At 41.6% G+C, this 26,191-nt stretch overlaps 1 protein-coding gene across 1 annotated transcript in view; it reads left to right on the forward strand.

Annotated features, from left to right (window-relative positions):
* LOC111152678 (ATP/GTP binding protein like 1) overlaps nt 1-26,191 on the forward strand; it is a 438,273-nt gene that overhangs the window by 400,943 nt on the left and 11,139 nt on the right. The gene's annotated exons all lie outside the window — the stretch shown is intronic.

The following is a 26,191-nucleotide window of genomic DNA, read 5'->3' on the forward strand; positions in this document are numbered from 1 at the left end:
TTTTTTAGCTATTTATATTTATTTTCCTGTGAATGGTTTGTTCAGAACTTTTGCTTATTTGACCGTGGATGGATCTTAATATTTTCTTTCTTAACTGATAAAGTTTCTTTAATAGCTTATTTTAACCTTTTGGGTATCATTTTGCAATCACTTTTAAGCTGTTGTTTGCCTTCAGGATTCTGTATCTGATGTTCTTGGCATCTAAATAAATTAATTTCTTCTGTAGAGCTAGTGTACCATATTCAGCTATTTTCCCAAAATTATTTAGTGCCATCACTTATTCACTTTAGTTTTAAAATATTTTTGTGCACATAGAATGTATAAAATATATACAGAAGGAATGTGTAAAATATATTTGTACTATCTGAAGAATAATGATGAAATGAACACTTTTCTTTCTGCCGCTCAAATTAACAAAAGGAAGCATGCCAGCCCTTGCCTTCCCACCATCTGCCCTACCTAATCACACCACTGTCCCCCACTCCCCACGGTAACCACTCTTCTGACTCTTGTGAACATTTCCTTCTATTTCTTTGTAACTTTGCAAGTATGTGTGTGTTCCCAATCAATGCATTGTTTCATTTTTCTCATATTTGAGCTTTCTATAAATGTAACCACACTGATTTTCTTTCTGGCATTTACTCCTTTCATTCAGCAATACATAGTTCTAAATTGCTCATGTTGATACATGTCACTGTAATTCTTGCTCTCTGCAGTATAGTGAATATGCCACCATTTATCTATTCATTATACTCTTAATGGATATTTGAGTTGTTTTCAAGGGGTTTGTTGTTGTTTTGCAATTACAGACAATATTGGTTTAAACATTCTTGTGCATGACATGTCTCCTGTTGCAAATTTGCAAAAATGTCTCAAGAGAATATAATGAGGAACCAAACCGTTGAGTTCCAGGATATGAATATGTTCAGTTTCGCTGGGTAAACACCAAAGTGTATCCTAAAGTGGTTATTCTAGCTTTCTTTTCCCTCAGCCATGGAAGAAGTGCTTATGTCTTTTCTTGGACAATATTAGGATTTGTACTTTTGAAGTTCGACTTTAGGGTAGATATGAAATACGTGATTCTAATTATAATTTTCCTGATTAGTAAATGGGCTAGAGCACATTCCACATCTTTAGGGGTTGCTCATGTTTCTTTTCCTGAGAAGTGGTCAAATTTTTTGCTCATTTTTCTTTTTTTTAATCTTTTTCTAATTGAATCATTTCTAATTGAATCATGAATCATGAGTGTTCTTTGTTTTTATTCTAAATTTTTTTTGTCATTATAAGTGTTGCAAATATATGCTGCTTATTTATGGCTTGACTTTTTACTCCTTATGATGTATTTTGATTGATGAAATGAAATTCTTAATTTTACATAGATGGGTGTATCACTCTTTGCCTTTAGGATCTGTTCTTTCTGGCCTTATTTTTAAATGTCTTTTGTTACCTTCTGAAGGGAAAAGCTCCATTTCCTCTACACACTAGGTACTACACTTTGATACCTGATGTATCAAAGTGTTCTCCCCACATGGACCAATTCTCTGATGCCAACAGCTGAGTGTCTTACGTTCACTTCAGTTCTGAGCTATCTGCCTAGAGTTAATGTCAGACCCTACAGGTTAAGGGTTCAGTCCCACAAAGTTCCCCTACATCAAATGCCAATCACATGTTAGGACCTCCAGCATTTCTGACTGACAGGATATAAATCAGTGGTTCCCATAACTCCCCTCTTCTACTCTTTTGTTATGAAGGCTCATAGAACTCAGGGGAATACTTACATCTGTTGGTAATAAAGCATTTGGTAAGAGATACAGATGAAGAGGTACATAGAGCAAGGTCCAGAATTGTCCTGTCCCCATTGATTTGGGGTGTGTCCTCTTCTGATGTGTTCACCAACTAAGATATTTAACCAGCATTCACTTTTTGTCTTTACAATTATCATGGTATTATTTTTGAGCATTTTACTTATTGTCATGAAATATTATATTAATGTGTTACTAAAATTAAACCACCTTTGTAGTCTTAGCATAAATCTTGTTTGGCCATAGTGAATTATTCTTAACATCATATTGAATTCTGTTTGCTTATAGTCTATTTAGGATTTTGTGTACTACGTTAGCAATTGCCTTTTGTTTTCTTCATTCAGTTTGATAATCATGATTGTACTACCTTCACCAGAAGTGCTGAGAGAGTACCATCTTTTTCTGTGCTTTAGGTGAATGACTTGACTTTTTATATTACAATAGGAGAACTAACTCACACTGTTTATAAAACAACAACAACACTGACAACAAAATGTGTTCATATGCTTATCTACCCGGATAGTAAGGAGATTGGGCAGGTTAGGTGGTTGATTTAGTGATCATCTGACACCAGTAAATTCTACCTTCTGGGGTGGCTGACTTTTCAGGCTGGCTCAGGGGCAAAATGGCAAAATGGCTGTAGCATTTTCAGACATCACATCTCTGTGGTACTTTGTTCAGGAGAAAGAGGGCTGGTTTCTATAAGGTCTCATGAGATGGAGGTATCTTCTTTTGAGAAATCCAAAGACAATCTGCTCTTGTGTTTCATTCTGTTGAATTGAGTCATCTGTACTCTCTGGCCTTGCAAATGCCATGAATTGATGGGTTTATGGATGAGTCACCTGATCCAATTATGATAATAAAGGAATTGTTGCCTGGATTTCTTAAAACAGTGGGAGCCCCAGCCTGGAAGTACTGGTGGGGACACTTCCCAGGACTTTTGACAGTGAGGGAAGGATAGATAGGTTATTGGAGACATAACCTCAATGTTCACTAAAAAGAGTCCTTTAATAATTGAAGGCATCTACCTTTAAAACCATTTACGTTTTCAGTATGTTTTGGATTTATTCTGCTTATTAATTTATTTAGGTTTCCTATGACTTATGAGTTTATTTTATAATTTAAATCTATTCCAAGGGTATCATTCATTTTGTCCTGATTTTAAATGTTAGCCAACGTTTTGTATGGTGTTCTTATATTTTTTATTTCCTATTTCCCTTTATCTGTTCCCATATCCTTGATTTTCTTTGTGAATAATAGAATTGAGAGCTTAATTTGGGTTAGGTACTGTGGAAAGAGCTTTACATATCTTATTTCTAATTCATCTCTTTTTCTTAATTAGATTGTTAAGCCTTTTTACAATTTTTGTTTTTTACCTTTTTTAAAAGAATCAGTTCTTTGATTTACTTATTTCTACTGGCTCTCACATTGTTTAGTAATTATTTTTTTGCTGCATTTCATCATTTCCTCCTTGAGGCTGTTTTTCTATTTTTTTCTCAATTCTTGATAATTAAAAAAATTATTTAATAACAAGGTATTAAGAACTTGAATTTATGTATGCTTATATTTATTACATAGACTTATGATATTCTCATTTAAGATGGTTTCTAAGTACTTTACTACTTATTATGCTTTTAGTCTGTGACTCAATAGACTCATAGAGTAGTAGCTTTCGATTTCTATGGTTAGGGCTTTGTAAACTTATTTTTGAAAATTTTTTTTAATTTTATTTTTTTTGTCAGAGAGAGAGAGAGGGAGAAAGCAAGCACAGGTAGACAGAGTGGCAGGCAGAGGCAGAGGGAGAAGCAGGCTCCCCGCCGAGCAAGGAGCCCGATGTGGGACTCGACCCCAGGACGCCGGGATCATGACCTGAGCCGAAGGCAGCCGCTCAACCAACTGAGCAATTTTTATTCTCGCTGAATTTTAAACAAATAATGTTGAACTATACGTTTAATTTGGGGAACTCACTGCAGGCTTGTGTCCCAATAAACATTTTTTTTTTTAAAGACCATTCCTTTCAAGCTTAAAAAGAAAGAATAATGTTTTAGTTTCTGTTATATAAAATTCAAATAATGTCTATTCACACACTTTTATTAATTATGTTAGTATAATCATTGATATCCATCTATATTTTTGACTACTTTATCCATTATATACTGAAAATAAAGAATTAAAGCAACTCCAATTATATTTGTTTCAATTTCTCAATTAATTTTATTTTGACAAATAATCACTTAATTTTAAATCATTGATTTCCTAAGTAATATGTGAACACACATTTACATAATCAGTACTGGGTCAAGGATTAGACTATTGATAGTTCAGCCTCATGTTTCTTCTAGTTAGTAACCCCTACACATCCCTAAGATTCCTAATTCTAACAGCAGAGATAAGTTGGGTCTGTTTTTGTATTGTCTAATGTCTGGCATCTTTCACTCAGCACTACATTTGTGAGATTTGTTCATATGTTTTGTGTGGAATATTTTAAAAAACCATTGGCCTGAATACTAAAAAAAAAAAAAAAAAATCAGTATCATGAGACATCAGAAGCAAATAAGCAAACGAAGAACTAAAGGACTATTCTAGATTAAAGGTGAAAAAGAAGCCATGGCAACCTAAAATGTGATTGAATTGGAGAAATTTCATTACAAATTGTTTATTAGTTAAGATTATTTTATCAGTGTTAAACTTTTTGAGTGTGAAATGTTCTTATTACATAGAATGTCTGTTCTTTGGTGATGACATGATGATGTATTTAGGAGTCAAATACAAATGCTGTAGGGTCTGCAAGGTACTTTAAAATAGTTCAGTAAAAGTAATACATACGTGTGTGTGTGTGTGTGTGTGTGTGTGTGTAGGAAAATAGCAAGGAAATATGCTGTGATGTTAAACACTGATGAAAGATATATGGGTGTCCGTGGACATTATTCTTTCAACTTTTCTGTGGATTTGAATTTATGAAAACTAAAAAAAAAAAGAAAAATAAACATACATTGTGAGTTACTCCTAACTTTCAAAATCTGAGAACTAGATTTTCTGTTTTGATTCCATTTAACATGTGGGGAAACTGAGGCTCTTTGGAGTTGGTTAAACTGCTCAGAGCCCATGATGGGACTGTGGCTCAGGTCCTCTGTCTTCTATGCTCCTTCCACAGAAGCCACAAGGATAGTATAGACTGACAGCTCAGGAAGGTGAGAGCTAAACGACATCCTGGAATTTGGTAGGAGTTAGGGATCATAGTAGTCAGCTAATCAGGTACTCTAATCTTAGCAATGATGTCAAGAGGAGTTAAGTGTTTGGTCCAAGTTCACACAGTGAATAAGGGATGTTAAAGCCTGCATTACAGTCTCGGTTTTTAGATTTTTAGGTCAAAATTATTTTCACTACACCATAAAAACTCTGAAAATTTTTGCAGGAAGACTTCTGGGCCAGGAAACATTAGGACAACAAAGTTAAAAGAAAAACAAACAAACAACACCTCCGATTCCTCAGCTTCCTTTTCAGGTTATGTCTGATCTCTGATCACATATCAGAGAGGCACTATTTATTGGTTGAGTTGGGAACATTTTGTATTTTTCCTCTGAACGTGTGATATCCTTTCTTTCTTTACCTGGCTAGGTCGGGAGTGAATCTTCGCATGTAGTGGAATTTCTGGATGTTCATTTCCCTGTCTTACATCCACACTTTGCTGAATCATTTACTTTTTCCTTTTGACAGAGTTTCCATGCTGTCAGTCGAATATGCATCAGGGCAGAAGGGAATGATCGCGGTGTCAAGCATTATGGGTAATTCCGTGTAAATAGTTCTGCCAAGAGCCATGCTGACTTGCCTGGTGGCAGTAAAAACTCCAAACAGAAGGCTTCCTTATGTCTGGTTTTGTTCATTTCAGTTTAGTGGCTATTAGAGGGATTTTTGGAAATAGGTATGCTGGACCCTTGACAGTCCTCTTGAACTTGAGAGCACTATCCAGTCTTATTTATCCTCTTCTTGTAGAGAAGGTTTTCTTTTCAATTTCCTTATTTCCGTTATCCACATCTTTCTGTTTGCTTTTCCTTGGCCCCCAGCCTTCCCTGAGAGGAAAGAGATGTTTCTGGTGTTCCCTTCCCACACTTAGACTCTGAGTCCTGAGTTGGTGGGTTTTTTTTTTTTTTTTTAAGATAATGAAAGACCTTCTACAATATTATACTCTACCTCACTGAAGAGAGATTTCCTGTAGACTCCCATGTGAGATGATGGGAAAAGTTCTGGACTGGGAATCAGGGGCTCACTTCTCAGTTTGCCTTTGGTCAGTACTATGACCTAAAATATATCATTTTGCATCCTTAATGTGTGTGTGTGATAGATGGTGAGAAATCATGTTTTATTTGTTCTTAAGTTAAAATATAAAATACATGATGTGATGTGATGAGTACTGGTTGTTATGTGCAACTGATAAATCAATGAACACTATATCAAAAACTAGCGATGTACTCTATGTTGGTTAATTGAATTTAAATAAAAAAATAATAAAATACATTCCAAAAGATGTATTTAAAAAAATCAGTGCTTCCTTATCCAGGAGGAGTTGGATTTTTTGCTGCTTCATTTAAAAACAAAGCATTATCACAATCCTGTATGCTAGTATGACTTTACATATTGGAACATGCTTTGGTGCTGCCCTTGCTGGGATCTTCCTCAGCTCAGCCTAAACTAGCGTGTTTTTTAAATTTTTATTTTATTTATTTTTCTAAACTAGCACATTAAAAAGATAACAGCTAAAGTGCAATAAGGTAATTGATTTATCTAATATTAAGTCTAGTACTTGATTGAACTAGAAGTAAAACTAAGAGTTTAAGAATCTTAATCTTAATAGGTCATTTTTTACCATATAGTTAACAAAATGATGCATTAAAGATAATTTGTAAAATAAAAATATTTAAAACATGAAAAAATTACAAAAATATTACCCATGTTTCATATTTGTTAATTTCCTAAATATGTTGATCACCAACAGGTGATCACCTGTTGGTGATCAACCATTGTTTTAAGGGCCAAGACCTATTGGTGATCAGCCATTGTTTTAAGGGCCAAGACCACATCTATGAACAAAACAAACATTAATTCTTATTCTTGTGTAGCCCACATTGTAATTTGTACAATTTTCAATATACATTTTGTATTATATACACAAACAGATGAATACGTGTAATACTGGAATCAGTCAGATTTTAGTAAGTGGGAAATTAAAATAACTGAGGAAAAGTGGCTTTGGGATTATCCAAGGTGAAGTGTAGGGGGTTATCATTGAGAAGGTGATGTTCGAGTGATGATTTGATATGTAAAAGACTGAGCCATGCAGGTAAGTTGTAGAAGAATATTTCAAAAAGAAGAGTCAGCTCAATGTGTGGGCATGTCTGACATTTCTGAGGAACAATAAGATGGCCAGTGTGACTTGAACATTCTAAACAATGAGTATAGTAGTAGGAAATAGGAGGTTGGCCAAGAGCTGTATCATGTCATATACGTTAGGCTATGATAAAGACTTTGGTTTTTTCCTGAGAACAATGAAAAGCCAGTGACATGATTTGACTTACTGTCTTGCTACACTTTGGAGAAAAATGTTTGGGATGTTGGAGGGAGGGTAGGAGGGAAGGGGCAAGCAGAGAGACTAGACAGAGACTATATCCAGTAAAAGCTAATGATGTCTTGTTCAGGGTGCTAGAAATGAAAGTGGTCAGTCAGATTCTACATATATACTGCAAGTAGAACCAGCAGGATTTTGTGATGGATTGGATGTGGCAGGTGAGGGAAAGAACAAGAATTATGAAAGACTCCTAGAGGTTGGTTGGTTTGTTTGTTTTTGCCTGAACCATTGGAAGGATGGAGGGATGGAATTGCCGTCAGTTTAGATTAGGAAAACTTAACAGATCTATAGCAGGTAGGGTCATTATAGACAATTCAGTTTTGTAAATATTTAGAGATTCCTATTAGATATCTAAGAAGCAATGCCAACTAGGTAGTTGGATCATGAGCCAGGAGAGAAGTCTGGACTAGACATATATATTTGACTTAGTCCTGGGTGCTCTGTCATTGAGAATTTGAAGTAGAAAGACCTACAGATGAGACTGAGGAATGAGGTTGGAAGAAAACCAGAAGATGAACCAGAAGCATAGTGTTCCGTAGCCCAGTAAGGAGTGTTTTCTCTGGGATCATGACCTGAGCCAAAGGCAGACACTTAGTGACTGAGCCACCCAGGCGCCCCTCCCATTATTTAATAGTAATAGAATCCCTTTCCCCATTTTTTAGTTTGGTACATAACCACTGATATAAAGACTTCTCGCCAGCTTCCTTGTAGTTAAGTATGGTCATGTGACCATCCTTGGCCTATTGGAGGAAAATGCAAGACATATCCCTCATCTGGGACCCTAACCTTGACACTAGAAGCTACATCAACCTCTGTTATCAGGAAACTTGGTCTTTGATACCATCAGGGTAATACCAAAATAAGTATGAGAGAAAATTGGCATCTTTTATAAACCAGTGTTATTGTGGGATTCTGGGGGAACTCACAGCTAAATTGCCCCCATCCCAAAGTACAAAAGTTTAGTATGCCTTTTTCTCATGGGCTGAACATCTTCGTGCTTGCTTCTCTTTAGCCCACGTGAGATTATCTGAAAATAAGAGCAAAACAAAAAGGCATTACTTTGAAAAGAGCAAAGAAGAAAATAACTGAAAAATAACTGAATTTAAAAACCATAAGACAAGATGCCCATGAAGGTAAGATTTGTGGCCCTCCAATAAATAATACTGAATCACAGATGGGCCGGCATTCAGCATCAGCACAGTATCTAGAGTCTCCTTTCCCAAACTCCCTCATCCCTCAGATCTATGGGCGCTGAATATAGGTGCTTGTATAATTTCCTGTAGCCTACAGCTGGTCTTAACCATGCTGCTCTCTGCCAAGGACAAATCCCAGATAGCACGGGTTTGGGGATTTCACTGATTTCGCAGTTCATTGACAGAGCAGTGATTCTTGAAAAACCCTGTAGTTAGTGAATCCCGCTAGCACTTCTTGGTTCAAATCCCCAAATTGGCTTGATTCTGAGACTGAAATTCTAATAATACTCTCTCATATGTCTTCAAGAATTCCTTTCTTGTGTTTTCTCTATTGCTCCAACCTACAACTCAAGTAAGTGGTTCCCAACTTTTAATGGGCCTAAAATCATCTGGATAAAAAAATGCATCTTACCAGACCACCGTCTCACAGTTCCTTTTTTGGTGGATCTGGTGGTAAGGCCAAAAATTATTCGCTTTTTTGTATTTTACTTTACAATGTTATGTTTGTCACTATACAGGACATCACTAGCTTTTGATGTAGTGTCATTCATTTTTAGCCGTTGTCAGCCCATGGCTTTGATGTAGGCATGGAAAGCGTCCCATTTTGAGAAATGGCACCGAGGCTTTCATGGGTTTTGACAGTCTCCAGTTCAGCGGGACTCTCATTGCTCGGAACAGTGTCGTTGTGTGACATAGTTTAACCACTGAATGGTTGTCACTATCTTTCTCCAGTATGGTAAAAGAGAAGCCTCTGCCAGAATAGGAACCCGGACACCTGTGCTTAAACCCAAGTGCACTTTCGATTTAAATGTTATCTGGGAATCAAAAGATTGGTGGGTAATACTTAGAGGCAACCCTGCCCCCGCCCCCCATCTCTTGTTCAACTCGAGCAACATAGGTGGTTTTAAGCAGCTATGACATGACTTCCTCTTAGTGAAAAAGGGAACAAAATTGGTGCCTCCTTCTGTGGTTTCTTACAAAGAAGCACACGGATATGTGTCTCTTAATTTCTTTGTTGTTGTTGTTGAAGATCTAAAGATAAGAACCAGGCTTTAATGTTGGAAGGTGGGGGGTTGGGGAACACAACACACTTCTTTTTTTTTGCTGGCTATTGGCGGTTTTTCTCCTTTGTGACTTAAAACTTCTAGAAAGATGTCCCAGGATTCAATATAAACACACAGAGATGTGGTTTAAGTACTTCGTATGTCACAGCTATGTGTGTCCCCCCCTCGGGCTGTAGATGGATGCATCTGTTGGGGTAAGACCTCCCTGAAACTAATACTCAACTGACTGATTTTTTGCTTTTCTTAAAAAAAAAATTTGCCCATTTCGATTGCTGGGAACTCATTCAGAGACTCATTTTGTTGGAGTTAAATGATTTATAATCATCATGTTTGAAGTTTTCTTGTTGCGTTTTATGAATAACTTCATTACATTGTCCCAATATGTATGTGTGCATGCACACACACACACACACACACACACACTTCAGTTTGCGTAAAGCAGTGATCTAAACAGGGGGAGATATGTGCCCCCCCGCCCCTTTGCCAAGGACACATGGCCATGTCTGGAGACATCTGGGGCTGTTATAACCCGGTGGGGGTATTACTGGCTTTGTGTGGGTCGAGATGAGAGATGTTGCTGAACATCTTGTGATGTGTGGGACAGTCCCCACAACACAGGTGCCCCCCCCAATAACACAGATTTTTGCTGCCCAAATGTCACTAGTGCTGAGCTTGAGAATTCTTGGTGTAGAGATTTACAATGAGTTTATCCCTGAGAATGTATATTCCTTTTATTTTCATGAAAAGCTAATTCACCCATCAACCAATTGGGATATTGCCAAGTAGCCTTTTTGCTTTGTCCTCTCATAATCCCCTCAACTGAAAAGCAAGATGAGTTAAATCAGCACAAATATCCCAGGGGATCATGATTTACAAATAAGGAACAGCTCTGGCTTGGCGGGCTCCCTCCACATCCATCCAGTGACCTCATCGTAAATGATGGTCCATACACTGTGATTTTTAGTGTCTGCTCATTTCCCCCTTCCCTGCCACCCGGCTGTTGGGAGTAGACTTCTGCTCAAATCCTGTAATATTGCAAATCTCCCCCTTCCCTCTGTGTTATTCTCAAGGCCTAGCAGGACTTTTTGTGTTCGGGCAAATAAACACGCTACCAATAATCCAATAAAACCTTTACAGACATCGGATATAAACCATAGCAAAGAGCAGTGCAGAATCTATAACTGCTTGCTTCTTTTTTTTTTTTTTTTTATATAAACCCCACACTTGAGTCCTGAAAGCAACACAAATCAAAGTCAATAAAAGCACCCAGGTCTTACCCTTATTGCTCCTAATGGGTTGATTCACCCTCCCTGTGCCGTCCCCTCTGGTGACCACAGGCTGTCTCGGTCCCAGCTGGGAGAGACACAAGCCAACATATGGAATGAAGGAGAGGAGGAACGCATTTCATACACATCTTTAATCATGATGCCTTTCCCCTTTGTGTTCAGGAGCTGCAGGCAAAGAAGTGCCATCACCTTGGGCTGTAACTAGCCCATGTCTCATGCTCTCAGACACAGAGCATGAAATAAAACTAAATTGTGGAGTTCATTTTTTTTCCCCAACTGTGTTTCCCCTGTCTTTATGAGGGAGCTGCAGGTAGTCTCTGCTGTAAATGGAAACAGATCAGAACTGATGAATTTCAGTTAAATAAGTAGCTTGCCCCAAAGCAGAGGTAAGAGGAAACCAAGTTCGAATGCTGGTCCTTTCATGGAGGAAAACTCCATCGTCAGCAGAATGATGACAAGGGTTTGCTGGTAGTCAACATACTAGCCTGTATTTCTTCACCCGAGAGTTAGATATGTCTAGGAGCCAAGCAGGTGACATAAAGGATTAAAACCCAGGGGGTAAGAGGACAATGGGGTTAGGGGTCTTCCGTCATCTAGACAAATGCCTCCTTTACTGCCCCTACCCTTCTCCCAACTGCTCTGCCTAGTTGTTGGCAATAGAAATGTGTTTTCGGATCTTCTCATTTTTCAAAGATATGTGATAAATACTTATTTTAATGAAAAATCTTCCAATTTATGTAACATGGTTGTGTAATTTTGTTTAGGAAAAAAATAGCCTGTGGGTTGGGGGTACCTGGGTGGCTTGTTGGTTGAGCGTCTGACTGTTGATTTCTGCTCAGGTCTTGGTCTCAGGGTCCTGGGATTGAGTTGTGTTGGGCTCTGCACTGGGCTTGGAGCCTGCTTGAGATTCTCTCTCCCTTTCTCTCTGCTCCTTCCCATCCCACCCCCCCCCCCAATAAATAAATACATACATAAAAATCTCAAAAGAAAGAAAGAAAGATAGATTGTGAGCCAAAAAAACAAACTAAAATGTACCTGTGGGCTGGATCCAGCTGTGGGCCTCCAGACTGGGGCCTTCTCTTGCTCATGATCTTGTATTCAGTTGAAAAGAACTAGTTTATGATGTTCATTAGTCCCAGGGCCCTGATCAAGGTTGTATAGAACACATCCTAGTGTTTTTTAACTTTCACAGTAGGACCCACGTGCATTCGTAGAAGGTGACCTGTGGCAGGGTATCAGGATAGCCTGTTGGCATCATCTTTCATTCCAAGCCTTTTCCTCCAGGTGTCACTAACGCTCTCCTTTGGGGAGGGCCATGGCTATTGACCTCCCAGTCCCCTTCACAGTAAGTCTTTCCTGATGACCTGGCTCTGCCAAGTCAGCCAACCATGGAGAACAAAGATTACACATGGCCTTCCCTTGACTAAAGATGCCAGTAACCATCAAAATCAGGTAAAAGCTTCATATAGCCAGGGGCACCAAGAGATTGCCTCCCTGGAATCTCTCTTGATCTGGTTTCACTCTGTTGGAATGAAACGTCTTCTTAACAGCTCCTTTTCAGAGCAGCATTACACTAAAGCAGTTGAGGATGGCTTGTTTTGACCAAAATTCATGCCACAGCCTGCTGGGAAAGGTGATGCATTCATTCATAAGGGAAGGTCCAAGAAGGGGGGCAAGGGAAGGGCTTATTGGACCAACTGGCATTGTCATTCCAGATACATCCAATGGGACAGATCAGGAGCTGCTGTCAATCTCTGGAAAGGCATTCTTCCCTGGAAGGATTATTAGCAAGGAGGTACAGGTGTTTAGGGAATGCAAACAAGTCTTCCTCTTATTTCTCTTTGAATTGTGAACACTTATGAACAACCTATTCTCCTACTGTTGGAACATAACTGAGTGCAGAGTTGGAAGATAGAAATTGGACTAGCTGATTATCTACCAATACATGCAACGATGTCTTCACTAATACTTGGTGGAAATATATAAACATACAAAGAATGTTTAAGTTTCTCCAAACTGACACTCAGAAGTAGATAATCAATATTTTCCCTCTCGTTTTTCTCTCTTTCCATTGCTCCCCCCATCTCTCCTAAATATTTGTTAAAAATCTTCTATCATGCACAATGTTGGAGCTGTCTAACTTCTAGGAGAGGGTTCCCTTACCATCAAGTTCATAGGTGTTGACAGGAAGAACACACACCATTGAGGAAGTTAGAAATGGCACTTGGGTGTTGTTAGATGTTCAGTGCTGCTGTTGCTGCTGCCATCTTTGTCATTACTGTTCTTTGGGAGATGGGAAGTCATTGTTAGCTTGTAGAGGTCAGGAAATTCGTCAAGAAGGTATACAATTTGGATAGTTAGGAGGAGAGGTAGTTGGTAGAGAGTTGGGGCTGGGTTGAAGTAAACATGGTGAGAGGACTATCTGGCTGTGGGCTTAGGAATGGTGTGGCCACTGTAGGAGGTCCTTACAATATAGTGTGATACAGCAGGAAGACTGGTGGACACCTGAAATATTGGGCAAGTTCTTTCACTTTCCTGAGCACGTGTAAAATGAGGATAATAATGACTACTTCCACTGAGGTATTATATATTATACAATATATTATAAATTATATATCATATAATATATCTTATATTTAATTATGTTATGATGTTATATATTACAAGTGTAATTAAGTACAATAAATGGGATATGTACAGAGTGTGAAACGTGGTACCTGGCCCTTTTTTTATACTCTTAATTTAATAGATGAAATCATGGCGGTCTTTGATGAGTTTGGGTATTTTTCTGCCAGCCGTTGGCAATGGAAGTGTGATTTCTAGGAAGCCCCCATTCTATATTAAACACTCATCACTTGCTCTCAGCCATTAGAATTAGGAGAGGGTAAAGAACTGTGTAGGACATTAAATTTTACTTTAATAATTTGAAATTTCTAATAATTTGAGTATGATCAGCATTTCTAGAAAGAAAGAGTGGGCTAACAAAATTAATAGTGTTTAAAAAGTGCACAGATACCATCGTGGAGGTTTAGGGGGTATTGTTTACATTGTTTAGGAGAACAACTTTACCACTAATGCGAGGTTATACAGTCCTAAAGGAAATGCTTCCTTGCCACTCACTGAGATCTAATTATGAATCATACTTGGCTCTTCATTGAAGGGAGCATCTAGTGGACCTCTGCACTGCCAGACTTTGATGGTACAAGACCTTTATGCACCAAAAAGTAATAATATATATATATATCTTAAAACATGACGTGGTTCTGATTTGACTGACCATTGATCTCTGTAGCCTGGTTTTCCTGTTACTCTCTTCATAAACCTGCAGACTTTCAAATTCAGTACAAACAAGTGCATGTTGTTTGGGACTTCCTTGGGTGCCTCTGTCCTGAGGCACAGGACCCTGATCTTGTCACTCCACTTTTATATGAGTTTTACAACCCCTGGGCACTCCTTGACTTTCTCCATCCTCTCCTTAGTGCAGCTCCGGGTGGAGCCCTTTCCCTACCTTGAACCTGGAGCCCCGTGTTCTCCGCTGTTTATTCTCCAGCAGAGAATACTGGAAACAGGAAATGAAGTGGGAAACTCAAGTGAGCTTTTGTAATGTAAGCCTGAGGCTCCTGCCTTTGTATATCTAGTGATAAAATGTTTTCTGGTTCTTTTGCCTCCTTAGTGAGTATCAGAAAGGTCCTTTTTATCACAAAAGCCCTATTTCCCAGACAGGGTAGGACAGAGCTGGGCAGATGCCTCCTCTCCATGTGAGGCTAGAAACACAGGTCAACGGTGATTAGTTTTTATGTCACAGACTCTGTTTTTGTTTTATTTTTTTTTATTTTTATTTTTTTTTTAAAGATTTTATTTATTTATTTGACAGAGAGATCACAAGTAGGGAGAGAGGCAGGCAGAGAGAGAGGAGGAAGCAGGCTCCCTGCCGAGCAGAGAGCCCGATGCGGGGCTCGATCCCAGGACTCTGAGATCATGACCTGAGCCGAAGGCAGTGGCTTAACCCACTGAGCCACCCAGGCGCCCCTGTTTTTGTTTTATAAAAGAATTTATTTATTTAGGAAGAGAGAGCGAGCGGGAGGGAGAAAATCTCCAGCAGACTCCCCACTGAGCAGGGCGCCCAGTGTGGGACTCAATCCCCTGAGCCTGAGATCATGACCTGAGCCGAAATCAAGAGTCGGTGCTCAACCAAATGAGCCACCAAGGTACCCCATGTGACAGACTTTTGTTTTCCCCTCTCCCTCCCTCTGTGAAATCTTATTTTCTTTGCCCTTGCTTCCACCTGCTTTCCCAGCTCTCTAACCCATCTAGCCATGTTGGTTTCCTGCCCTTGAACTTACCTCTCTTGAAGATCGACTGATTCCTTTCCTACCAACTATTGCTGCATTGGAGACCCTCACCCTCCTCATTGATCCGTTTGATTTCTTTTTGATGATAGGCTCAACGCTTCCTCCTAGTCATTTTGCCAAGCCCTAAGCAGTCTTTTCTCTGGTCCCTGAAGCCAACTCCATGTGCCCTGAAGTCCCAGAGTTCCTCTGACCAATTGATTTTTGGCCCCAGAAAGTGCTTCCTGCTTCTTGACACAAGGTTTTCTTACTTCATGAGAATTTCTGATTAGTATTCTGAAACCGCTTTCTCTGATGGCATTAGTGGGAAACCAGACTGTCAATTTATTTATACCCAGCCTCGGGGCAGAACTACCCTGCGTGTGGAAAGCTATTGAGATGCAGAAAACAGTGTGTGTGTGTGTGTGTGTGTGTGTGTGTATACATATCGACTAGAAGTGACGTTTAGAGTGGAAATCCATTGCCCCACGGGTTGGAAAAGTGACTAACAGTAGGATATAAAAATGCCAGGGAAAGGCTGGGTGTTATTGCTAAATGCAGGTCACTTTTTCAAAGTTGTGGTTAATAATTTTCTCCAGGAATGCTATATGTGCTATATGGGTGATTACAGTGTCCTCCGTCTGGACTCATTCTTCCCAACCTTGTTCTGTCTGAACTGAAGGGGGCCTGGTCTCACATCGTGGGCAAGGACACATCTTTGTTAAGTCTCCTACGTCTGGGCTGGATAAAATGGGCCAGTGGCCTGGGGCATACCAGAAGGGAGAATAGGGAGTAAGGGCTTCCAGCAGGCAAGGAGCTATGATGTCCTGACAGAAAGCATCCTGGGTGTAAGATCAGGGGTCCTGCTCAATGAGGGTTCAAAGATCATCTTACTTTAACCTCCTCTCAACCTCCTCTTTAGGATTTATTTGGGATTAAACTATGTCTATATATCTGTATCTGCCATCTATCCAACTGTAGGGGAGTAGGACAGGCTATCCCAAGATGGGCCACTTGGACATAAAGATTATTTTGAGTTAAAAATAATCAAAACCTGACAGAGGAAGCTCTCTGTATTCCTCAAAACTGCCTAAATTCGCACTGGAAAGGGGAGCCTGGAATAACAAAGAGTCCCTTTACCTCCAGAATTTACCTGCATAATAGGGGAACTTTGTTTTTCCAAATATCCCTTTCCAACTTCTTGCAAATGAGCTTTCTCCCCTCAGTATTCTCAGACCCTGCCCCTCTCTTTAGCTCATAAAATCTTCCTGTTGCCTCACCGTCTTTGGAATTTCCATGTCTATGTGGATTCCCCTTACGTATGTCTATTAAATTTGTCTCATGTCCATTTGTTCCTTAAATCCAGCTGAAAGGACCATAGGGAAGAGGAAGGTCTTCCTCTGGGACAAACGCATCTATGCTTCCATCCATCTATGTATTTATGTGTCTATGTGCCTAGTTTGTAAATGTCTATGGTATATATGTCTAGAGTATATTTATTTATAAAGTGACAGGACCTGATCAGCATAATTATCTGGGCTCTGTTAGATTCCTTTTTATGTGTTCTCACAGTATCTGCATTTTTTGACCACAGTATTTTTTTTTTAATTTTTAAAAAGATTTTATTTATTTATTTGACAGAGAGAGATCACAAGTAGGCAGAGAGGCAGGAAGAGATAGAGAGAGGGGAAGCTGGCTCCCCACTGAGCAGAAAGCCGGATGCGGGGTTTGATCCCAGGACCCTGGGATCATGACCTGAGCCGAAGGCAGAGGCTTAACCCACTGAGCCACCCAGGTGCCCCCACAGTATTTTTTTTTAAATATTTTATTTATTTATTTGACAGACAGAGATCACAAGGAGGCAGAGAGGCAGGCAGAGAGAAAGGGGGAAGCAGGCTCCCCGCTGAGCAGAGAACCTGATGTGGGGCTCGATCCCAGGACCCTGAGATCATGACCCAAACCAAAGGCAGAGGCCCAACTCCCTGAGCCACCCAGGTGCCCCTGACCACAGCATTTTAAAAACTATAATAAAACAATTATTAAGTAACTGTTCTATACTAAGTTTCATGAGGGAGCGGGGTTTGTATCCTCAGCCTGAGAACTATGTAACAGTGTTTGTCACTTGGAAGGAATTTATTGTATTTTTTTAAAGAATGACTGGACAATTTTGATGTTTGTTAGGTCTGAGTATGAGGGTTTTTTGTTTTGTTTTGTTTCTATGACTAATGGGCACTGATATCCCTATTGGTCTCTCATGATTCTGGACTAAATATGATTCTGTGTTACCCCAGATGTTTATACTACTAATAATTGTTATCTCATTTTTTTTTTAATAACTGCCTCACAAAATGAGAGCAGGAACCCCGTTTTAATTCTTGAGGCCTCCTTAGACTTTAAGTTCAGCCAGTGTCCCTCATTTGTAGACTGACTCTTGCCTGGAACCATAGGTCTTGACCTTTCCCAGGATTGCTGACCCAAAGCTGATGCAAGGATATAGATACAGAAACTCCACACTCAGAATCCTAGGCTGATGCGCATTCCTGATGTCTGCCCCAAGACCCCCACTAATAATCTAGGACTCACTTGGCTCTGTGTTTGGGGCTTGATTTTTTTTTTTTTTTTAAGATTTATTTATTTATTTATTTATTTGAGAGAAAGAGAGAGCATGACTGGGCAGAGGGACAGAAGGAGAGGGAGAAGTGGACTCCCCACTGAGTGTGGGGCCCAACATGGGGCCAGATTCCAGGACCCTGAGATCATGACTGAACCAAAGGCAGAGGCTTACCCAACTAAGCTGCCCAGGTGTCCCTGGAGTTGGATTTTAAAAACATGGTCACAGGAGCGCTAAGGAGGGCAGCTCTCCTTGTGAGCAGGATGAGGTGAGTCATGAAGGGTTAGAACTGGGAGGAGCATAGGGACGCCTGCGTGGCTTATTTGGTTAAGGGTCTGCCTTTGACTCAGGTCTTGATCCCAGGTCCTGGGATAGAGTCCTGCATTAGATTCCTTGCTCAGCAGGGACCCTACATCTTCCTCTGCCTGCTGCTCCCCCTGCTTGAGCTCTCCCATTCTCTCTCTCTCTCTCTCTCACACACACACACACACACACAGAACTGGGAGAAGCATTGGAGTTGGCCTTTGGACCTCACTTCCAACTGTATCATACAGGTGAAGTGTGGAGACATCATAGAAATACTCAAAACTGCACACAAAATTGTCCCCCCACCGACGAAATTTTTGATGAGGGCAGAATTATAATCCAGGTTGCTAGTGTAGGAGAATTTTAATCGAGACTTCCCCTAGTTTTGGAATTTGCAGCTAGTAGATTGCAGTAAAAGTCATGAAAACAAAACCAAACAAAAGTACAAAAACCAAAGAACAAACAAGCAAAAAACTCATTGGGCAGATCCCTTCCCAGAACTTACTAAGAAGAGTCCGATTTAAGCCTACTTCTCCTGGCACCACACCCCACTGCAAAATACAGGAAGGGAGACTGGCAGGGCAGGGTTGGGGGAATTGTCATCAACAGCCTCATGCAAGACCAGGCTCAAGTGAGAATGCTTCCTGTTTCCTCTGTCCTCAGAAGCCGAGTTAGCTAAGAGTTCCAGAGTAGTTGGTGGTAGAAATTGGAGGTGGCTGCAAGAAAGAAAGATTGGCCTTTCCTTTCTGGCTGGCTGGATGCTTGCTGAGATGCAGGTCCTATAGATCTAACGTACACTGAGGAAGCTGGGAGGCTAGAGCTGGACAGCTGTTGGATGCTGGGCAGGCAGAGGAATTATACCACGATCGCCATCCTCCTTGACACCTCTTTCCAAAGAGAAGACAGATGTCTGATGCCTGTATCTTGACCTCTAATACTTTGTTAGAAATTTCATATCTGGGTTCAGAGTTGCATGTTCTGTAGTTAGCATCATTTCCTAGAAGATTGCTATTGGTTTACTGCCTATTTTAAGCATTTTTTTAATTATTATTTTTGCAGTATCTAGCTGGGGAGGGGATACTATAGGGTTACAGACTTTCCAAGAAAAGAGATCCTATGGCTGTGCCTAAACTGACAATTAATGTCTCTATGGTGTGGGATTGGACGCTAAGTAATCTGCCAGAGTCCTCACTCGCAGTATGTGGAAACCTAGAAGAATAAACAAGTAATTGAATGAATGAATGAATGAATGAACCCTAACAGAAACACACTAGAGTGTTTACATCAGTGAAGGACCTGATACTTAAACTGACCACGAAGGTCTATGTATTACTGTTGTACGACCACATGGATTCAGAGCCAGACAATTTGGGGTTCACATCCCCAGTCTGGAAATTAGCAACTGGATGGTCCTTGACCAGATACGTAATTTCTCTGTGCTCTGGTCTTCTCAACAATGAAATGGAGATGTCAACATCACCCTTTACAGGGTTGAGATGAGAACTGAGATAATGCCTGGAAGATTCTCAGCAGAAGGCCTGATAGGAGATGTTCAATAGAAGCCTCCCTATTCAGCAAACACCGGTCAATGTCTAATCAATGCAAGGTCTGAGTAAGGGGAAACAGACATAGATACATTCATAAGGCAAAACCTGTTTCCTCAAGGAGGGCACAGTTTATCTGAGTGAAGAAAGAAAAAACAAAGGCCCTACCTAGGGAACTTAGTTTGCAAACTAAGGGAATGATTAAAAAGTCTTCCTTTTTGGAGTGATGAAAATATGTTATTATTGTGTGTATGCTTAAAAATGTGACATTTACACATGGATTTGTCCACACAATTACCATAAAGTAAAGGAAATCAACCCTTTATTACATGAAATAAAGGGGGTAAAAAGAGAATTAAAACAAGCTACATCTGCAAGTGCCTTCATGGGTCCTGGGTATTTAGCACAAGGGTTTTCTCCATGGCTGGAGGCACGATTGTTGGAGATGAACAGTTGTTCTGTCACCCTGAACAGCATTAGAATCTTGCTTCCATTTGATCAGAGACTGTGGTCCTCCCTACGATCAGTGAGCCTATTTTTCATAAATAAGTTTGTATAAGAGACTGGGGAAATCAGTGCAAAGCCCTCAACTCTTATATAGAAAATCCAGAATGTTAGAGTGGACTCAGAATGTAATCGGGTGTTAAAATTACCACTGAAGTTCCCAAGCATATATGCTGCCCAATATTAAAGAGTTGTGTGTTGGAGGTGGGGGGGAGGGTTCAAAGGAAATATGTGCCATCAAATGCCGTAACCTTTGGACCTGGTAGCCAAACCAAGAATGTAGAAAGAGGCCAATGTAGAAAGAAGGTTGGTGAGGATAAGATTGTGTTATGGACTCCATCCCACCTCCCCTGCTCTGCCTTAAGCCTGGAGGAGCAGCTTCAGTGAGAACACAGAAAGAGCCCCAATATGTGACCCTGAAATCTGGGCACCATTGTGGATTGGGGTTGAATTCCCACCCAGGTAATCTAGGGGATAAGCAATAGGTTGAATAAGTACATTGATGGTGGGTCAGATGCAAGAGAGTTAGCAAAGGACCGCCTCAGGCTCCACCCACCTGAGCCATCTAGAGTGGTAGAGAACCACCAACCATGATTCGGGAGAGGGAGGGCTCTGTAGGGTCCGCACAGCAGGGTCTCCATTGACCCTCTGGGATAGAGATCTATCTGCTTAGTCAGGACCTTCCAGAGAATAACAGCTGTACATCTCTCCTCGGCCACCAGGTGGTCCCTGCGTCAGAGGGTAACCGCACCCACCCAATGAGACTGGACCTTTCCTTCTTATGCCCTCTCCTTGGGTCTAACGGGAGGCACCAAAATAGCAATAAAGGAGTTGGAAGGAAGCAACCTTGACCAGGAGAACCCTTGCCTTTGAATAAGGATTAAATTACCTATCTACCTACTTCACAGGATGTTTCTAACTTGAACTTCTGTCCCATAAGAGCTAGAAGTCGTGCTCTGCCTGCACGTTCATTCCAGAGCGGGAGGAAGACCGTGTCCAACGAAGCAATCTGGCAGGACGTAATGCCAAGCACCACGCGGGTTCGGTGGCTGGGTCATGGTCACGTCCCTCCTGTACACGCAGAGTCCGTGCTGGTTGGTTGTACTGCACAGAAAACAAAAGGGGGTGTTTATGAAAACAAGGAAGGTGGGGTTTTTTAATTAAGGAAATTCCTGCCTCCTTTGTTACTTATCCGTCCTTCCCTGGTCCCCACCCTCAAGAAGGGCATAGAAAACCTGGAAATTTCCAGATTCCTGATACTTTTTCCAGAATTTACCTGTTCTCTGTCTCATTTCCTCCAGTCCCAAACCTCCAGTGAATGGCCAGGTGGCAGGAGTGCCTTATAAGCTGTAACAGGACTTGGTGCGATTTTATTCATGGATATTGTTCTGAAGGGTTACTAATAGGAGACATCTGAGCATTGTCACATTGGCCGAGGGGATGATTTGGAGCAGGGAGATCTTTGGTCTTGTTAAAATCAGACCTTGCTGATGTCCGGGCATCAGAAGGTCAAGGTGCTGAGCTCTGGGTCTGCAGGTGCACCTGGTATGTCTTCAGCCCTGTGCCCAGGACCTGGGTTCTCCCTCCCTGGGAAGCATCGGCCGTCCCCTCTGGGGGACTTCAGCGGCCCGCTCCTGTTTTCTCTACCCTGCCGCTGCACCTTGAACTTCGAAGTCTCTTTCCCTGATGGGACATCCCTGTTCTTTAGCCAACAACAGGCTCTAACCTGAACACTCCCCCTTCCTGTAAGAAATGAGACAGCCGAAGGAGGCTGTGGGCAGGAAGGGAGAAGACAGGACTGATTGGGAAGAGTTCCATTACGAAATAAAACATTCTCCCCTTTTGAAGTGAACACAGCCTGCTAATATGTCTCCCGCTTGCTGGGGTTTCCAGCTGTTTCCTCCTGAGCACTTGGGTATCAAAGCTGCACGGGCTGACCGTAGGACTGTTTGCTCTGTAGCCAGAGCGATTATAGCCTGACAGTGCTCAGCTCTGCTCCTGTGTTTATTACTATTATTATTACTTCTCTGCTCATGGATTCTGAAGGCCTCCCTACACAGAAGCAAACCCTGGGGAATCACAAAGCCACAGGTGCATGGTTGGCAGTCGTGGTGCGACTGTTCCTGGATTGATAGGGGTTTAGCACGTTCCCTTTATCCAGGAAGCAGAGCCAGGGGTGTTTAGACCTACATGCACAGGAAAGAGAGGGTTCCCTGCAGAAAATGTCAGCCTGCCACTCTAGGCAGCGAGCAGGTAGAAGGAGAGTAGCCTTTTCATTTTCATCTGAATGTGTTGCTAGACCAGGGGCCTCATGCCTACATCTGGGCTGAGTGGCACAGTCAAGGCCACACGGTTTGGAGCCTAGACTTGCAGCGGGGGAATCTGTCAATGCTCTGCACATAGCAAAAATTAATTTATTTTATTTTATTTTATTTTAGAGAGAGTGAGAGCAAGAGCAAGCGAGAGAGAGAGAGAGAGAGAGCACAAGCAGTGGGGAAGGGCTGAGCGAGAGGCAGAAGCAGACTCCCTGCTGAGCAGGGAGCCTGACATGGGGCTCCATCCCAGGACCCCGGGATCATGACCTGAGCCAAAGGCAGACGCTTAACCGACTGAACCACCCAGGCGTCTGCAAAAATAATTTTCTTAAATAAATTTATGAATCACATTGCTTCTTGCACTGTCACTGTGCATATATTTTAAAATGCAACATGTATGCCTATGGTCTCACACATCAACGTCCCAAATCTATTTGCAATTTGGTAGGCGTGATTTGCTGAAAAACAGCAAAGTTTTAGAAGGATTCAGACATAATCTTTTTCCCCTCCCGAATGTTAATTGTATTAATCAGTGCTGTCAATAAAATTTTCTTCCTGATTCCTCTAGTTCAAACTCTTTAAAATTAACCCTTATTTCTTAATTTACTTATCAACTCAATGTGGAAATTTTATGCAGCCATCTCATTGCTTTTAAGTCCTGAATGATGATTTTTCTCTGCATTTGGTCAGGCCTCATTGGCCGACTGAATATAAAGTTGTTATATTGCTTTTGGTCAGATACTGTCTTTCGGATCGTAACGTTCAACTCCTAGCCACACATAAATCTGTGCGCCCGAATGGATCTTAGCCCCTCTTTCTGTTCGTATTTGTTTTCTTCCCTCTCCGTCCCTCTCCAAAGTATTCAGTCAAGCGAAGCTTGAAAAGAAATAACCAAAGTATCAAAGGGGCAGTGTTAGTGACTAGAAATGCTCAGCACTTGAATGTCTGAAGGGGCTAGGCAGATAAAATGCAGAGGTTAGAAAGGTTGTAAAATGGTTATGTGTTCAGGGGCTTGCTGCTTCCATCGCTATACCTGCTCTGTTAGACCACCTTGATAACACCGTGCAGGAGCAGGAAAAGTGGTCGAACAAAATATATCTGCGGGTCCTTAAGCTTCCAAGTCCAGCTAATGCCAGAGCCATTATTCTTCCTCTCAACATCCAGAATATTTTCCATTGTAGTGTATGTCCTGTATTGCCTAATAGACGGTAGGATCCATGAAGACTGGTGTCTTCTTCTGTCTCTTTCTATGATCTCTAAATGCCCACCCTGCACTCCGAAATCACACCCTGTGCTGTATACACTGGGAGATACAGAGATAGAGAAATGAAGGTGGTCCCCTGCAGGGGACAGACACAGAAGTGCCCTCTGAGCACTGGGGCCATGCTTTCCCCTTCCGTAACGCCTAGCACAAGGTCATGTACGTGCAGAGAGCTATAAATGTCTAATGAATGAGTGAGTGGAGAGTAGACTCTCATAATTGCTTGCTGAAACTGAGCCTGCTCACCAACCTTCAGAAAACTCTCGAATTCTTCATGAAGCCGAGAATGCTCCTAGAAGACCCCACGCGTAAATGCACATGTGATTGGAGAGCAGTTATCAGCTACTTATGGGTCCCTGTTGGTTGGTTAAACCTCGTTAGAAGCCTCATGGCTGCAACAGGCAAACAGTCCCCAGACAAGCTGGTCTAGGGTTTTGGGAAGCGGTGGTAGCAATGGCGACGTTGCTAAGATATTATCAGGGTGCAGGGCTCCCCACGAAGTCACTCTGGTCCCCTTGGACTGTAACGTGGCTCCGTCTTACTCTTTGACCAACTTGCTTGATTTATCAAATGAAGCTTTCTTTTGGGGGTGATTTCTCTCTTTTCTGCTCAAGCTCGGTATTTTCTTTAATTCAGCTTTTCCTTTCCATAAAAATGTCATATGCTAGGAATACAATTCTCCTATCTCACCCTGTTCAGTAACCTGATGCCCATTGGTGGATGAAAGCTCTAGCTTCCCTGAATGTCAAGGTCCATAGTTTGCCCCTCTGTGTCTTATCCACATCATCTGACCAGGTTATATTGGAGGAAAACAGAGGTTTAAATTGGAAGAAAGGACATGAAAGCCAAGCAAAACTGAGGGCCTATTCACACATGCACGCATACATGTATTTATAGGTATATGTGTGTATATTTGTAATCTGTAGCGATTCTGCTGTGCCCTGGTGTGTAAGTGCATGTGGGAAAAAGTGCTAGAAATGCACGTTGATAGGGCATCTACCCTGTACTTCTGCCCAGGGCACTTCTGCCCAGGGCAGGTGCATATTATACTCCATTTAATCTGCACGAAAACATTTAAGCGATAGGTTCTGTTTTCCCATTTTAAGGATGAAGACATTGGGCTTGGTGAGGTTGTGCAACTTGAACGTGGTCATTTGGCTAGGAAGTGGCAGAGCTGAGATTCCTATTCCAGACAACTGACTACCAGAATATTCCCTTTGCAGGAGTCCAAGCAGAGGCCTTCTTGGGGATGATGTTTTGAAGTATTGCTGTACAAAGTAACTGGGCCATGCGCTGTTGATCCCTTTGTTGCTGCAAAGAGATTAGGAACTTGTACCGGAATGCAGAGGGACATAATCACGGTGCTTCCTTCCTTGCAAGAAGATCTGAACTAGAAACATGTTCTATATAATGTGATTGACTCACATGTAGGCTGAGGCCCCCTGTTTGATCACAGATCAGTGTTTGTGAACAGGCCAACACCAATCTGGAGATCATGCATCGAGAGGTGCTGATCTGAGTATCATCACGGAGCGCATACCTTTTGCAAAAGCTGTTGGCCTTCCAGTGTGATCCGTGAGGACATGTGTGGTGGGCCACTCACTGAGGACCCACCATACATATGGGAAAGCTGGGAGCTGAGGCTTCACCTTAATGTCATCCTACCTTTTCGTGAAGGTACTTTGGTTTGTGTCTTGCTGCCTCATCTGACAAGGAGGCTGGTTGTACTTGGATAGGCTGGTGTAGGGTGTTCAGACCTGGGTCAGGGTCAGGGATGGTATTCCAGTATGGCCATGTCGATTATCACTGTATTAAAATGCTTGCACACCTTTGGACTCTGAGGCACTGCCCACCAAGTGAAGCCTCCCATTGCCCCCCTCACTATCCTAGCCTCCCTCGCTCCTCTGCCATGCCCCTCAGGACCTGGTCGGGCTTCAGAAACTGAACTGGATTGAAACCTGGCAAAGCAGAACTCTGCTCTGTTGATGTGACCAGCATCTACTTTCTGGAGTCTTGGCCCTTTGCAGATGAGTTTCATACAATATGTATAAGATTCATATGGGCCTAGGCAGGAGGACCTTCTCTCTTTTCTCTCCAGTCTGGGGCACTAGAAGGGAAGCTTAAGAGTGGGTCTGAGAGAACCCATAGTGACCCTAGCTAGAGAGATTGTTCCTGGTAGTCACCTTACAAGATGGCCTAGGGCAGGTTTCAGAAGCCAGTGACAGAGCTGCAGGTCAAAGAGAAGGGGACTATGAGGACGAGGGACAGTGGGTGGCAAATAGTGGAAGAGGAGGATGACCTCCTTTTGTCCACGGCTGGAGCTGTGCATGCCCCTGGTGCCATACTGGGTGAGC

Source organism: Enhydra lutris, unplaced genomic scaffold, assembly GCF_002288905.1.
Source record: "Enhydra lutris kenyoni isolate GAN:26980312 unplaced genomic scaffold, ASM228890v2 scaffoldscaffold29, whole genome shotgun sequence".
NCBI classification, from domain to species: Eukaryota; Metazoa; Chordata; class Mammalia; order Carnivora; family Mustelidae; genus Enhydra; species Enhydra lutris.